This window comes from Peromyscus maniculatus, chromosome 20 (assembly GCF_049852395.1).
Source record: "Peromyscus maniculatus bairdii isolate BWxNUB_F1_BW_parent chromosome 20, HU_Pman_BW_mat_3.1, whole genome shotgun sequence".
Taxonomy (NCBI): Eukaryota; Metazoa; Chordata; class Mammalia; order Rodentia; family Cricetidae; genus Peromyscus; species Peromyscus maniculatus.
In genome coordinates, this window is record NC_134871.1 from 7,237,077 (window position 1) to 7,254,340 (window position 17,264).

Below are 17,264 nucleotides of genomic sequence, written 5' to 3' on the forward strand. Positions count from 1 at the left end.
CTGGGGATGTCTTTCTGTATGCTGTGAATGTGTTGCTATGATTGACTGATAAATAAAACGCTGATTAGCCAGTAGCCAGGCAGAAAGTATGGTATAGGCAGGATAAGCAGAGAGGAGAATTCTGGGAAGAGGGAGGCTGAGTCAGGAGTTGCTGCTGCCACCACCATGAGAAATAAGATGTAAAGTACTGGTAAGCCACAAGCCGCAACTTATAGATGAATAGAAATGGGTTAATTTGAGATGTAAGATCTAGCTAGCAAAAAGCCTGCCAGTTTATAAGTAATGTAAGTCTCTGTGTGTTTTTTACTTGGGTCTGAGTGGGACTGGAGAAAACTCCAGGTACACAAAGGCACCTATCAGACTCCATATCTGAACTAAAAAATAAAGTCACAAATTGAAAACATCAAATCAAGGAGCGAGATGCCTTATACAAAGAACACAACAACCTGGGATGCCTAATCAAGCATCCTGAACTTCCTCTAACATAGAGGAGGTTCCCTGGCAGTCTGTCTCCATTGCAAAGCTCCTTCTCAAACTTTAGGCTCCCCCTGTTTTTGCCATGCTGGTTTTTATTTAAGCCTTCAAGGCCCCCCAAGTAGAAGCTTTAGAGATTGCTTCTGAATCAGTTCTGTCATGTAATATTCATGGTGCCAGTTTTAAGAAGGGAGGGGGAAAATAGCAAAACAAGAAACTCCTGGAGCCCAGAAAAGCTTGGCTCAAGTCTATGCACATAATAAAAAATAACAAGGAAGGAAAAAAAAGTGTGTGTTCTTATAAAATACAGAGTCACAGCTTTTATTTGTCATCAAAACTTCATTGTCAAAACTCAGGCACAGCTGTGGCTAAACCAATCCATGAGATAACCATGAGGTGAGTACCTGGGGTGCATTATGGGGCCATGAGGTGAGTACCTGGGGTGCGCTATGGGGCCTGTGTCTCCCTTAGATTTTCATTTCAACACTTGGGCTAAATACCCTAGCAGGGCAGCCTCACTGACATTCTCAGGACATAGAGACTGTGTTCCACACTCAGTTCAGCAACTGGTGCCACCCTGGGTGTCCAACTTCTGTTCTAAACCAATTCTCAGAACAGCCTGTCCTCCAGTCCAGTCTACCAAATCCAAGAGGAAAAAGAAAAGGCAAAAAACGCAATTATGTTTTCTTTTTCTTCCTTTTAAAACTCTAGTTAGCCCAGGCTTCAAACGGCAAATGAGAGACTCCCATATCCCAACACTTGACCTTTGCCGCAACTTGATCGCCAGGATTGGAAGGGTTTTAAATCAGAGTGCCTCCACCCTGTTTGGAGAGTGTCACAGAAATCTCCCAGCAGAATTGTATTTCACATTCACACCAGCCCATTGGGATGTCCCATGGGGCCCTGTCATCTCTGTCACTCCCTAGCCTGTGGATTTAGATGGCATGATGCCAATTCCTCAGTGGCTTGTGGGTTTCACGATTAAGTCCTGTTTAGATGTTCAGTGTAGAGGTTTTGAATAGAAGCTGGGAGAATCAAATTGCCTGTGGTTAAATTTCAGCTTGTCTATTTAAAAATTGTGTAACCTCAGTCTAGTCATTTAACTCCCCAGAATCTGTCTCCTCATCTAATCACTGGAGATAAAAGAACAAACACTTGTTGAATTTTTGTTCCCTGAAATGTACTCACAGACCTGTATGCTTTCAAATCTAATCTTTACAATATTCCTATGAGACAGGTAATCTTATCATAATCATCTCCCCTAGTTCAATTATAACAATAGAACACAGGGCTATTAAATGACATGGCCCAGGTGGAATGAGTAGTATATTGAGCAGGGATTTCAACTCAGGAAGTTCAACTCTATGTCTAAACTCTGGGTTTCACCATCTTGCTGTATTGGTCATCCTACTTACCATGTTTTGCATTGGGTGGAAAAGGATATTACCAACCACCGCAGAGGGTTATGGCAATGCTTATGTGAAGACCAAATGAAGCACAGTAGAGCATTGGCTAGATCACCTTACCTGAGAGACTCTTGCATGTGATTATGACTGTGAGTGACAACAGTATGACAGGGATGAGATTTGACAACGGCATGAACAGAGGCACCTGAGACAATGCTGTTCACTCTTCTCAAGTCTATGTCATCATCTTGAGGGAAGAATCACTACACACTTTATTACCCTGAGCAGAATCACTGAACTGCACACAGGTCAGGATGGAGAGCTGGTGGTAGAGTAATGCTGTGGCAAGGGGAGGGTACATGGGAGAGGATTGGGGAAGGAAAAAGAAGAGGAGAAATGACGTAATTATAATTTCAAGAAAGTATATATATGCATATATAACGAGGCACTGTTTAGAAGCCCTGGAGGCAGTGTGAGAATAGGGAGAGGAACAGTAATAGTGGCTAGAGATACAGAGCTCAGTTGGTAGAACGCTTGCCTAACATGCATAAATGCTTTGTTATCCATCCACAGTAGCACATAATCCCAATGGGTGGCACATGCCTTTATTCCCAGCATTTGGAAGGTGGCAACTAAAGGAAGTTCAAGGTCAACCTCAGTATACAGTGAAATTGTGGCCAACACGCTGTACATGAGGTCTTGTCTGAAATACAACAACAACAAAAGAACAACAAAAATAGTTTCTTTTACCTCATTCCTTAAATTTGACCTGAACTTCAAGACAGCTACCAGGTGATTCACCTGCTGTTTTTGTTTTTGTTTTTGTTTTGTTTTGTTTTATCAGCTAAGAATCTGAGCTGTACAGAGGCTAAGAGAAAGCTAGTGAACTACAAATGAAGATTTTTCTAAGGCAAGATGAGTCTCTGGCCCACATTGCTGGGCTACTGCAGTGGTATTCAGGAGCAGTTTACAAAAAATAATTGAAATAAATTGCATAGAGTCCCTAAACTAGGAATCACACACATTTTCCCATAGCATTCTTTCATCTGACAAACATTTATTGACAATGTCATAGATACCAGGCTTGGAGTCCCAGCATTCCACCAGAGAGAGAGAGAGAGAGAGAGAGAGAGAGAGAGAGAGAGAGAGAGAGAGAGAGAGAGAGAGAGGCCAAAGCAATGCAGAGTAACCATTTAGAGAGGCTGTGTGTGTGTGTGCTGGCTGCGGCACTCCAGAGCTGCCCTAGTCGGGGAGGCAGCTGTCCAGGAAGCCATTAAACAAGGACACAGACTCATAATTCCAAACAGTTGGGACTCTGTCCTTTTAAACACCCCTCAGCTCCTCTTTTCCTCTCTAGGTAAAAATAGCCCAGTTGCCAAGAAACCTGTAAGTGGTGAAACATGCCCTCACTAACCAGACACATAAATTTGTTATTAAATCCAACTGTGGATGCTGGCCCTTCAAAGCTGAAACTTACAATGGCAGAATATATGGTGGCTACATATTCATAATATCATGAAATGGGTCTTTACTTTTCAATAATAAAAGTAAAGAGCACACTTAGCACAAAACTTTTAGGGTCTTATGTTGCTCTTATCAAATCCCATGTCAGAGTCCTGGCATACACTGTCTCCCTGGGGACTGTAGAGTTCAATATAAGTTCAGAGTATTATTCTACAGGAAACTCTGTCAGTGTTTTTAAGTAAGTTGTATCCAAGGTATACGTAAGTAATTTCACAGTTGCTTCTGCTGTAAGTTGACTCATATCACTCTGAAGCATAGATGCAAGTATTGAATTTCTAACCCTATACTTCATAGTATTTGCCTTAATTGGAAATGGAGAAAAGATGAACTGAAGGGGAGACCATTCTAAAGTAGACTGGACTTTGATCTGCCCCAGCTGGTGTCCTTGTGAGAAGAAAGCAAGGGATACAAAAAGAAGATGGTTGTGTGTGATGACACAGGCTGAAGTTGGATTCCACAAGTCAAGGACTTCCAAGCCTTACCATCAACCAGGAGATTCTGGGGGAGAGACGGTACAATACTCTCCACAAATCTACCAGGAAACACATGGTCCTGCCACTGTAGTTGGAAGTTTTCCTGTGTCCTGGCTGGCCTGCAAGGTGGTCAGGACAAATCTCTCCCTCTCATGTCCCCCAAGTAAACACATAGAGGCTTATACTAATTATAACTGCTTGGTCATTAGCTCAGGCTTATTACTGACTAGCTCTTACACTTAAATTAACCCATAATTCTTATCTATGTTTAGCCATGTGACTTGGTACCTTTTCTCAGTTCTGCCTTGTCATCTTGCTTCTTCTGTGTCTGGCTGGTGACTCCTGACTCAGCATTCCTCTTCCTAGAATTCTCCTTGTCGGCTTATCCCACCTATACTTCCTGCCTGGCTACTGGCCAATCAGCATTTTATTAAACCAGTGTACAAAAGCATTATCCCACAGCACTACCACTACCTCGGCTTTAGACTTCCAGCTTCTGAAAGTATAAGACAAAAACATTTCAGTTGTTTTAATTCATCTAGATTTACACAATTTGTCATATCTTCTCCCGAGGTCACTGTGATAAGAAACTTACCTCAATTTATGGGAGAAAACAAATATCTTCTCTAGCTTAGAGGCAACATGCTACTTTATTTATCTGTTTAATTTTACTTATTCATCTAGTACCCATGGCACTCAAAAAGAATTGAGTGAACAAATGAATTAGTGAATGTACATACTAACTGAAGGTAGTATCTTCACCTGGGTGCCCCCCCCCCATACCTATTTACCACCTTCTAAGTCAAACTGTGTTTCAATCCCTGCTTCCTTTCCCAAGGAGACCTCTTGGGGGACCTTCTGGCCAGATTTTGTGACTTTTTCAAACATTCTTTTGTTTCCTTGAGAAGAGGGAGTGCGTTACCAGCTCCTAGCCTCTCCCAGGTGTGGTGTGTATGAAATACATAATTGAGTTGCTAAGAACTGAATGAAACCTGTGTAATGTTTACTTCTGCCTTTATTCTTGTTTCTCACTCAGTTGTGCCCCCATAAGTGATACCTCATAATTTTTCTGATGACTGAGTTTGTATCACACTGAAAGTCAAGATGTTCGGGACAGCTGCTGACCTCTCTTCAACACAACAAAGGAGAGAGAATGGGGCAGTGGTCCACTTAAAAGATCCTTGAGGACCAATAAGTAGGACCCGACTGGATCTAGTTTGAGACATGTAGACAAACTGGATATGAACTAGGATAGAATCAGAACATCTACATTGAATTTTATTCATTAATTTATTGGGCATGGTAATAATCTTGTCATTTGGGAATAAGCTGAATTTAGAGATATATAGCACAATGAAATTTTTTAATTGGCAAAAGAAAATGGTAAAATTTAAACTACTTACTGTTAAATTGGATGTGTTGAGAGAAACATAGATACTCTATTTTTCTCAAGATATAGTCACAAGAAAACAAAACAAAAAACCAAAATTATAACCCAGCAAGCGAGTAATCAGAGTGATGATTCAGCATGAGGAGCGCTCACTTCATAGAAGATCCATGTTGAATTCCCAGTACATATTTAGGATGCTCACAACTACCTGCAACTCCAGCTTTAGGGGATCCAACATCTTCTTCTGACCTCTCCAGGTATACACACACGTGCTTATATATACATACAAAGACATATACACATAAGTAAAAAAACAAAGTAATAAATGTAATTAAAAAACCCAGGGAAACAGATTTTATGTCTAAATATGAGAAATAGAAACACAAACATTATAGAACAGGAGGAATTACTCTACATGTAGGGATTGGTGAGTAGTTCTTTGACATGACACCGAAGTCACTATCCAGAAAAAAGGAAATAAATAACACACTGAACTTACTGAGAACTTCTGATAGGAGAAAATCACCCTGAGACAAGAACGACAAAGCAAACTGCACAATGGGAGAAGAGATTTGTAAAACAAGTCTGAAAAGGACTTGTATCTAGAACACTCAGTACTTAGCAGTAAAAAAGAAAATTGCCCATTAAAGTAAAGGCGAATGACATGAAAAAGGAGGACCCATGTCATTGAGAAAAAAAAAAAAAAGACAGATACTGAATGAGCTCTGAACATTGTTCATTGCTGCTGTCACCAAGGAAATAAAAATTAAGAGCATATCTCCAGGTCACTAAACATCTACTTGAAGAACTAGAGTAAAACAATGACAATATACAGAAAATACTGGCGAGAATACAGAAAGTGGGGTTCCCACACTAGGCTGGTGGGAATACTGAGTGCTACAGCCACTTTGTAAAACCACCCTGAAAATGAAAACAAAACAACAACAACAATAAAAACCCTGAAACATTCCTATCATCTGGTTAATCAATGGGACTTCTGGCCCCGTATTTCCATGAAATGAACATGGTCTCACAGACACCACCACACAACGTTAGCAGCTTTATGCCTAGTAATTCACACACACCGAAAACGGGCCAAATGGACTTTCAGGAAATATGTGATGAAATAAGGTGGTATGTCTACGCAGTGGAATATTACTCAGCAATAAAAATGAATAAGCCGTTGATATATATGACTTGGGTGAGTCTCACAAAAATTATACTGAGCAGAAAAAAAATCCATTGTCGGAAGGTCATGGGTCAGAGGATTGCATTTCTATAGCATTCTACAAGTAACCAAACTACAAAGATAAGAACAGAGCTGTGGTCCTCAGGTAGCATTCCTTAGAATTTGTGTATGTCTGTCTCTTCAGAAGTACTGGTGATTGAGAGACTCTGTTCCAGTGTGTTAATTTTCCAGTTAACACAAGTAGTCCAGAAGGCAGGTTTGTATTCTCTATGATTATTTTTCAAAGATAGAATTAGAGAGGGGACCATGGCATAGAAAAATGGAGTGAGGGTTTAGGACACAGTGGAAGCCAGGGCACACCACTTTCAGAGTCAGATCTCCTGGCTCTCAGGACGGGGCCCCTTTCAAATTCCACACAAGGGTTTCTGTAGCTGACTGGTTTACACTACCGTTTGTGGTCCTAGCAAAGTCAGGACTCATGCCACTCCCATCATTGAACCCGCATTCAGAACTACTCACAGGTTCCATTGTACTTTATAGTATGATTCAAAATCCAATGGGAGATTTGAATCTGGAGGAAATTTTCATAGCCTGTCACTGGATACAAAATATGACTCTGTGATCACACATGCTGTTTAAGAAATAGTTCCCAGCACAAAAACCGTCGAGTGGACTTTAAGTCAGGAGATCTTCTAGGTCTGGCTGTGGGGTGAAAGGCTCTGACATGGGACAAAGCACTCTCCTCCGGGGCTCACTTTTATCATCTGTTAGGATAGGGCACAGCTGATCAGCTGCTTTCTAATAGCTGAACAGAGTCTAGGATTCTGTGTCTGACTTTATTACAAATGTTCTTATAAGGTTAATTTCTTAAGTCACTAAATAGCAACAGCAAGGCAGGGTTGGGGCACGTGAGCAAGAATGAGTTTGAATTCTGACTCAGGTTTAAATTGGTTCTAAGAATTACTGACAATGTAACTTTGTCCATCTCACAGACTTTCAGGAAACTTGTTTCTTATCCATCGGTACTTTGTGACTGCTACATATTATAGCATGCTAAAATTACTGGTAGGAGTCAGCATGCTGTGGGATGTTCTGCATGCCCTAAATGTGTTGCTCTGATTGGTTAATAAATAAATTGCTGATTGGCCAGTGGCTAGGTAGGAAGTATAGGTGGGACAAAGAGAGAGGAGAATTCTGGGAACAGGAGGGCTGAGGGGGAGACGCTAGCCTGCCATCCAGGGAGCAGCATGTAAAGGCAACAGGTAAAGCCACAGAACACATGGCGACTTATAGATTAATAAAAATGGGTTAATTTAAGCTATAAGAACTGGATAGCAAGGAGTCTGCCATGGCCATACAGTTTATAAGTAATATAAGTGTCTGAGTGATTATTTTATAAGTGGGCTGTGGGACTGCCGGGGTCTGGCAGGATCCAGAGAGAAACTCTCCGGCTACATTAGCATAGCATTCCTAGTCTTTCTATTCCCTCTTTGTACTCATCCTAACCCCTTTCCTTCTTTGTATCCTTATTTATTGTGAAATTCGCTTTTGCATGCATGATTTGGACACATTTACTCGGTAGTAAGGGAATAGGACACAATTTATTCATTTCGCATGTATGTAGTAATTAGCATTCAGATGTTTAAGCTTTTCAAATATGGGAACATAGCCTTACAAAAATCATTTCACATTTTTTCCAGTCTAAGCCCTTCATTAAAATTAATTCTGAATTTTCTTCTATATTTTTCCCTCTTCTCTGCACAGTTATAGAAGTGCAACTTCCCAGCATCTGAGAAACCAAGTCAATTATGAAAGTGACCATAAATCCTTTGAATTTTTAAAATAATTTCATACATATCTCACTTTGTCTTTCTACAACAAAACAAAACAAAAAAACCTAGGAGCTGAGCTTGTGTTTACAGGCTTATAACTTTATTGTACAATTAGTAAGAATGAAGAACAAAGAAGCCTGGTCTCTTTACCTTAAATTCCATGGATGCTTTTATTATTCATTTATTTAGTCAATTTAGTTCATTTCCCTATTGCACTGATTGGCCAGCTAGTCACCAGACCAATGTTCCTTCCTTCTTGGGTTCACAGATGACATTTCCCACCTTCTCTTGTCCTTCATTGTGTTCAAAATTTTGAGCTCTAGACAGCTATAGAATTGAAAAGAAATATTGGATAACATTTATGGATCTGATTCCTGGTAAGATCTTTTATGCATTATAAATTTGCAGCAGCCAACGGTATGCTATTCTTAACAACCATTTCCAACAACTCATTTACCCATGGCTCCTTCTTTTCCCAGAACAACCTGCACCTTTTTTCTCTTGTGATGTCATGAAAGCCACTGACCTTCAAGAATCCATACTCCAAGGATCACATCATGTGAACACTCTATGCTCCATAACCCTTTCTAAAGAATACCTGGGATATACCGTTTTTAAATTCACAGAGTCAGCAATGAGTGTTGCATGTTGTGCTATTTGGTTTAACTGAAAGAATGTTTTCATGCCCATTGAGTTCTATCCAAAACATAAGAATGCAACATGAAGTTGGGACTGGAATGGATGAGAACACATTGGATTTCCACCATTGAACTACACCATCAGCCACCTGCCAGATAACTTTCACAGTTCCAGATGTACTACATAGGCTGTTAGGCAAAAAAGGGTGTCAACAGTCTGAATCAGCTGTGAACCCCATTCATTGCAATACCTACCAACCCAGCAAGATGTGCCCACCTGTGTGATAGTGGAACTGCTGTTATAGGGATAACCAATCACTTATTCTCTAACTGGATTGAACCCTGGCTCCAGTAGAGGGAATCTATGCCTGGCCCTGGCACTATAGATCCAGAAGGAACAAACAAACAAATAACAGACAAAAACTAACCCTGAAGAAGACATAAATCCTAACCAGGAACTTATTACTCTTACTTAACTAAATGAACATAGCAACAAACTATCTTCTACATATTGATGCTTATGCTTATAGACAAAAATTGTTCTCACCTTTAATCAGAGAAGTCTCTGTAGTGAATGGTGGTGGATGTAAAGACTCATAAATACCATTGATGCTAAGAATAAGTGACAATTAAGGACTCAGCCCTAAACAAGATGCATATATCTCCCCTTCTAGGGCTCAGAAACATTGTGAGAAGGTGTCTAAAGAATGTAAGGGTGGCTGGGTGGTGCTGACACATGCCTTTAATCCCAGCACTCGGGAGGCAAAGCCATGCAGATATCTGTGACTTCGAGGCCAGCCTGGCCTAAAGAGCGAGATCCAAGACAGGCCCCCAAACTACACAGAGAAACCTCGTCTCAAAAAACAAAAAAATAAAAACAAACAAACAAAAAAATGTAAGAGTGAAAGATAGTGAGAAGGTCCGTGAATATCATCTCTGAAATATAATGCAGTCTTTGCCGTCATGAACTCACAGCAGCTGCAGTTCCTGGTGCCAAGCCTGCTTGAGACTGCCACTACCAACACTCAGCTAAGAATCAACTAACAGATTCTCGGAGAGTCACTCTCTTTTGTTACATATCCATCCATGATCCCACTGGACTCCAGTGGGTGGTTTCAAACTTGAGGTCAGACAAATGACACCGATTGAACTCACTGGGTCACAAAACAAACTATTATATATATATATATATATATATATATATATATATATATATGAAATTTTAGCCCTATTTTCTGACAAAGGTGGGAGAGGGGTAACAAGGGAGGCAAATAACCAAATGCATTATATACGCATGTAAAATTATCAAAGAACACAATTAACTTAAAAAGTACATAGTAAGTTTTTTTTCCTGTGCAACTTAATTTATTATCAAATAGTTTTTCTTTCAGTGTGTCTTGATTATATCTAGCCCCAACTCCCAAGTCACTCCCACAAGCACCCTCAATATGTCCCCAACTTATCGCCCCTTAATTTATTTCATTTTGTTATATTATGAATAATCTACCAAGTTCAATACTGTTGTCTGTTGGCATGCCAACTGATACGTTGGCTTGATCTCACACAGGTGTTCTGCAGGTGAGTAAGCTGTAGTGAGTTGAGTGTGATAGCCACATTATAGGAGAAGAGAGCATTTCATGTATTACATCAGAGGAGAGCGTTTCTCAGTTTTTCTCTCCATTCTCTGTCTGACGTTTATCTCTGTTCCCTCTTCCTCTGGAACATAATCAATTGCCACAGAGTAATCAAAAGTCATAAGTTTGATAGACTAAATGAGAAAATGTGCAGTGATTCTTCAGTACTTAAGCATGAATTTGAATATCCACTGGACATCATTCTAGAATAAAGTCCAAAATAAGTGTACTATCTTCCTTTCACCCTTCCCTGTTGGCATCAGACCCCCTTTCCTACTCCAGACCTCACCTCCTCCAGTTGGCTGCTTTCTAAGCACTAAGTGCAGTCCACGTAATCAATTTGCACTAATTCATTAGCTCTTAAATCCAGATGAAGTGAAAAAATCAAATCAAGTCCTGGGTCATGTATTTGTTTTCTGTGCAATCTGACGTAATATTCTTATCCTCCCTGTTCCACTGTACAGGTTCTGTCAATAAAACAGTGTGTGTGCATGTGCGTGCATGAGTGCGTGAGTGCGTGCGTGTGTGTTTGTGTGTGTGTGTGTGTGTGTGTGTGTGTGTTTGTAGCTTACAAAGCTGTCATAATGATGAAATTAAAATAGTAGTCACAAGGTGCCTACATTTAAGTAGACAATGTGCTCAGAAAATGTCAGTTTCCTTTCAATGTATCCAGGTCAATGTGGAAGAGGCTTCTTTCCCAGTGTACATACAAACTTTGGAACTAAGTTTGAGAAAGACTATGTGATCAGCCTAGAAGTCTGCAGAACTCCTCTGTGCTGTGCTCAAATCCTTCAGTTTCTCTGTGAAGCCTCTGTAAGGAGAATATGGATACAAACTATTTGGGTGGTCTCTCTTTTTTTTCCATCAGGGAGACGGAAGAATACTGTTGATTCTAGACATGACAGGTTGAGGAAATGGACATTATGTTTAATTCCTTTCTAATTTATACAGACTTGCAGCTTTCAAGGTCAAATTCATAGCAGTTTAAGATGGCTTCAGCTCTGTGCCATGGTTGTTATGCTGTGTGTTGAATTTCCATGCTGCTAAGTGAAACACTTTTAGGGCTCTGTAAACTCATTTCAGGCTCTCAGCAGCACGACCACTAGCCAAAATGGGGAGAAACAGCTAAACAGCTGCTCATGTGAGCAGGATTACCCATCGCAGTTGACAGCTAGCCCAGCATGACTCACCAGTGTGAGGCTGCCAAGGGGATAATTTGATCTGGGGCTGAATGAACAGGACTGTAGTGTCTGTCCAGACCAAAGTGAGGGATACTCCCTCGTCTGCATGTGAATCAGACCACACCTACTGTCCTGTAGGTTTTGCTTACCACCAACCCTCCATCTTATTACGGTGCTTTATACACATTGAAGTAGAGCCAGCTATGAGAATCATCACATAATATTTACATTAGAAACTGAGCTCTTTACAGTATTTCTATCCTAGAATTTACAGCCTCGGTTGCTGAAGGTGTGGGTATTGACATCTTTGAAAAGAACAAATAGATCTTCTTTTGTCTGTCTGGTGGTATAAACAAAGTAGACAAATTCTCATTCTACATTTTCAAGGCAATATAGATCAGAATCTCAAGCCATGCCTCTAATCTAAATTGTGGAACTCTCACTCACCAGACCTAAATTCCAATCATGTTTAAATTCTTGTAAACAGGATAAATAAGGCTATTGTTACTTGATGTCCAGTTCTATATTTGGGGGCCAGAGTGTTCTCCTTTTGCCTCTGTCCAACTTCAAACTGTCAGTAAAACCCACAGACATATAGAAGCAGACAAGCCTTCTCTTACTATCTCTTAACAGTATAGTGAGCAGAGCATGCCAGAGTTATGGCTTCAGAAGTCAGAGTAAGTAGAGAACAGAGTAATGCACTGATGGGAGGAACCCTGACCTTGCTAGTAGAAAACACAGCAGAATTTAAACAGTGATAAGGGGTCAGGCCTTAGGGATTAAAGAAAGTCTCATTTTGTGACAGCCGAGCTAAAGCACATGAATGCATGCTTGCCTATGGAGGTGGCTATAAAGCATAACAAATTACCTTCCCCTTTCCCCTTCTAGCCCCAGCTAGTAATCTGAACAAAGGACCAAGTTAGCAGCCAAATGGGCAGTGAGAGAAGCCAGGGGCAATTTTCACAGAGATTCCTTGGCAAATAGCGTATCTGGCTAGATCTCACTTTCTCTCAAAAATTAGCAAAAACAAAGCAAAGTAGAATAATTGTCCAAACATCAGGAATCATCATGGGACCAACAAATACCCAGAAAGGGAAAAGCTGCTACTCTGAAGACCTACAGGAAGAACCTTCTTTGAAAAAGTAGGTTTATACCTATTTCTGTTTTCATCCAAAATCTCTCTCTCTCTCTCTCTCTCTCTCTCTCTCTCTCTCTCTCTCTCTCTCTCTCTCTCTCTCTCTCTCTCTCTCTCTCTCTTTCTCTGTATTCCACCATGTGTGTTCTGGGGGTCATGTCATTAGGTTTTGAGGATAGTGTCCTTATGCCCTGAACAAGCACATTGGTTTCAGAATCTACTTTTAAAATGTATTTATGTAGGCAGCACAGGAAAATTATAACACAAGTTAATTTTTATTTTATTTTCTTTAATTGTGTATACTAATTATACAAAACAATCACCTTCCTTACCATATTTTCTTTCTTGTATACAGTGTTTTTGGATCACCTTTATCCTGTTTCTCTCTTGTGTCCTTCTTTCCCACTGCTTGTCAACTTCCTCTTTCTAAATATAATTTGAATGCAATTTTATGTCTCAAGGATGAACAAAATGATACTAGAAAAATATTGCAATTCTCCACAGCTTCAGAATGGCTATTCTAACTATAGAAGGTCATTGAGATGTAGACTCTGTCTCTAGTTAATTTTAGTGCATGGTATTTGTTTTATTTGCAAGTTTCTATAATAAAGTTTATTTTAAGATGATATCCATATATGGAACACTAGGCTAAGGGAAAATGTCTTATAAAACAAATGATCATTACAATGTAGAGATGCTGTACCTGTCACACATCTCTGGACGTGAGCAGTGTTTGGTTTTTGAGGACCATTTTTTTCAAAAAGAATAATTATTTCAAGAATTAATAGACATACTATCTTTTTATATTTTCAAGGAATAATCTCATACCATGTGCTTTAAATATAGTTTGGCCATAGTTCTGGACTCATGCTTCTGTGTTGCATATCTGCACATGGACTATTGTGAGTAAAATTTGCATGTGGGGAAGGTGAACAAGTTTCTCTCCTGCCAGCAACTCCCAAATACCCAACAACCTCTTCCTAAATAATTGACTCAGAGGCTTAATATTACTTATAAATGCTTGGCCAGTAGCTCAGATTTATTACTAACTAACCCTCATACTTAAATTAACCCATAATTCCTATTTATATTTAGTCATGTGGCTTGGTACCTTTTCTCAGTACAACATTCTCATCTTGCTTCCTCTGCCTCTGGCTGTCGACTCCTGACTCTGCCCTTCCTCTTCTTGCATTCTTAATTTGGTCATCCCACCTATAGTTCCTACCTGGCTACTGGCCAATCAGCATTTGTTTAAAACAATTTGAGTGACAAATTTTTACAGTGTACAAGAGGATTATTCCACACCAGGGGAAGGCTTACAGCCTTTCCTTCAAATGGAATCATGTAAGGTTGCTTATCTGTGCAGTTGAGATGTTAAAGCAAACACTAATTAGAAATAACACCAAAAGATAAAACACTTCGTGCCCTGTTCATTGATGATTCATACTCAAGATGTAAGCAAAAAGCAAAATGTTTACGAAGTCTACAAAAATGAGGAAGGAAGTTAGGATGAATTCTTGAGGAAAAACAGAAAATCTGAAATTCTTACTGTAAGGAACAGGAGAAAGCTTGGCAGAAGATATTAGAGTCCATGGGAACCTTCCTAAGAATTTTTATTAGTGAAATGTATATATAGGCACCATATAACCACATCTATCTAAAATAGTTTCATATATTCTTCTTATAAATGTTCCTATGGTTATGTATGTCTATTTCACTCACTAGACTAAGAATCACATATAATGTGTACCAGGCATTCAGAATCTTATTACAGGTATAGAACAATAAATACATGATTGATTGAACAAACAACTGCCAAGCAGTCTGAAAGCTAAGAGCACACCTCACACTCAAATGTTTCCAATGTCTGAGTTCCTTTCCTGAGTATGGTGGAATTACTAGCTCCCAACTCCAAACAGGTAGAAGACTGAAACTGAACAAAATGCCTGAAATGATTATCTATAGACATTGGACAACAGGTAGATCAGGACTGTGATATTTGACAGAGGAGGCACAAAGACAGTTCAAATCTCCTGTTTTTTCTTTTTAAACTTTCTTCCCATAGCTGTGTTCAGACATTGCATACTTGTTTACATTTAAATAAAGCACAAAGATTAAAGTTTTCCATCAAGAAAACCCAGACTAACTATCATGCTGGGTGAACTGAATCAGTCCTCTTATGACAACTGAAAATCTGAATGTCTTCCAAAGGCCCACATGCTAAAACAGTGGCCGCCAGATTGTGGGACTATTGGAAGATGATAGGGGCCTTTAGGAGGCAAAGTCAAGGGAGAGGAAGTTGTTAGGTAATTGGAGGAACTCCCTAGAAGGAGATCCTGGGATCCTGAAGATCTGTCTCTGTCCCTGTCTCCTCTGTGTCTGTCTGTCTGTCTGTCTCCCTTCCCCAGTCCTCTCACTCTGATCTTCCTCTCCTTTCCCCTTCTCCTTTCCCTAGCTTCTGTGTTGAATATCCTCATGCCCCTGCAGTTCTCTCACAGTGCTCTGTCTCGCTCACAGGCCCCCCAAAGCAGTGTATGGTTTGAAACCTTTGGAGTCATTAGCCAAAATAAACTTTTTCTCTTTATAAAGTATTTTGCCGTAGAATGCTTACCCACCTCTAAGGAAGAAATAGTACCTACCTTCAAAATTCTCTCCTTTTCTTTTTGATAAGGTTTTACTTTCCAAATGACATTTCATGCCAATATAACATTTTTAATAATAAATAATTTTTATTTTAATCAGCATATAATTACATTATTTCCCCCTTCCTTTCCTCCCTCCAAGTACCCCCATGTCCTGTCTCTCCAGGCCTTCCCATGTCTCTCTGCTCATTTCCTCTCACATTCATGGCCTCTTTTTCTTTAATTACTTTTGTTACATGAGTACCCCCTCCTGGTATATATAATGCATATGCACATTTCCACATGTCTTTCTAGCTTTATCCTTTCTACATTACCTCAGAGACACTATATGGACATTAAAGAGTTATTGAAGTTGGGGCCCTATTTCTGAGACAGACGTATTTAGAACATAGAACTCAGATTATCTGAGCTGAATCTAACCTGAAAACATGCTTCCTATGATCTAGGTTCCATAGTACCAGAAATTACTACGCAAGCTGACAAGTGAGGGAAGGAGTTACTTGTCCCATCCTGGTGTGATAGCTATGAACCATAGCAATGACCAGCCTGGCAAGATGCCCATAAAAGTGCAATTGTACCATGAACACATTGGTGGTAAACGATAGCTGTCTACTTATACGTAAGGCCCACTTAACAGGGAGGAAATCATGCCTGATACTAGAAATCCAGCCAGTGGCACAGGGCTAATGAGGCAATTGACCTTAGAAGAGACTCTCCTACTGTCACTTTGATAGAGCAGTGTAAATGCTTAACTACATTGTAAATCTTACCTGTATACCCCTTATCAAAGAAGCTTCTCTTGACAGCAAAGACACAATGCAAAGGTCAATGGATTATGGGGAGCCCAGTTCCAATGGATACATCTGTACCACAGCTCCTGCATTGATGGCTCAGGCAACATTGTAGAAGAGGGAGCAGAAAGAGTATAAAAGCCAGAGCACCAGGAAATCTGCTTCCAGACTGCCTGTCTTAGAAATGGCTGCATAGCAAGACTTGAATAATGACAATATCATTAGACAAACTAACTTGGAAGGATGAAAGTCATATAGGGTCCCATCCCTAGACAAAATACTACAGGCAACTAATGACTGATGAGAGAGAGAGAGAAACAGAGACAAAGAGACAGAGACAGAGAGAAAGAGAGAGAGAGAATATTAGCCTCTCCCAATAATGAAGCTTCTGATTAATTATCCACTACAAAGTGGTCAGCCCTGAAACCATATACACACCAATAACAAATGTGGACTCAGCAGATTCTGTTTATGTATTTGTATACTAATGTGTGCACAACAACAATAATAATAATAGAAAAAGAGGCTATCAATTTAGAAGTGGACATAGGAAGGGCTAGAAGTAGGAAGGGAAAAAAGGGGAAGTGGAAGGGACATAATTATGTGTTAATTAAAAATTTAAAAAACAAACGAAACAGCAGCCAGAAATCTCCAGACTGATAGTCGTCACAAATACAAAGGCCCATATACTAGGGCCCCATACATGGTTCTAACCTACTGATTCCATTTATATGAAATGCCAGGAGAGACATACGCGATACACAATGAAGCAAACCAAAGGCAGTAGTTCCTGGGGACTGGAAGCAGGAAGAAATGGCAGGGCAGGGATGCTCAAAGCTCTTGTGGGGATAGAAACACCCTGTATCTTAACCAGGGTTGTGGGTCTATGAGTTCATGCTTCCATTAAACCCACTAGTTAGTAGACAGACAGGAGAATTTCATCATTCATGCTACA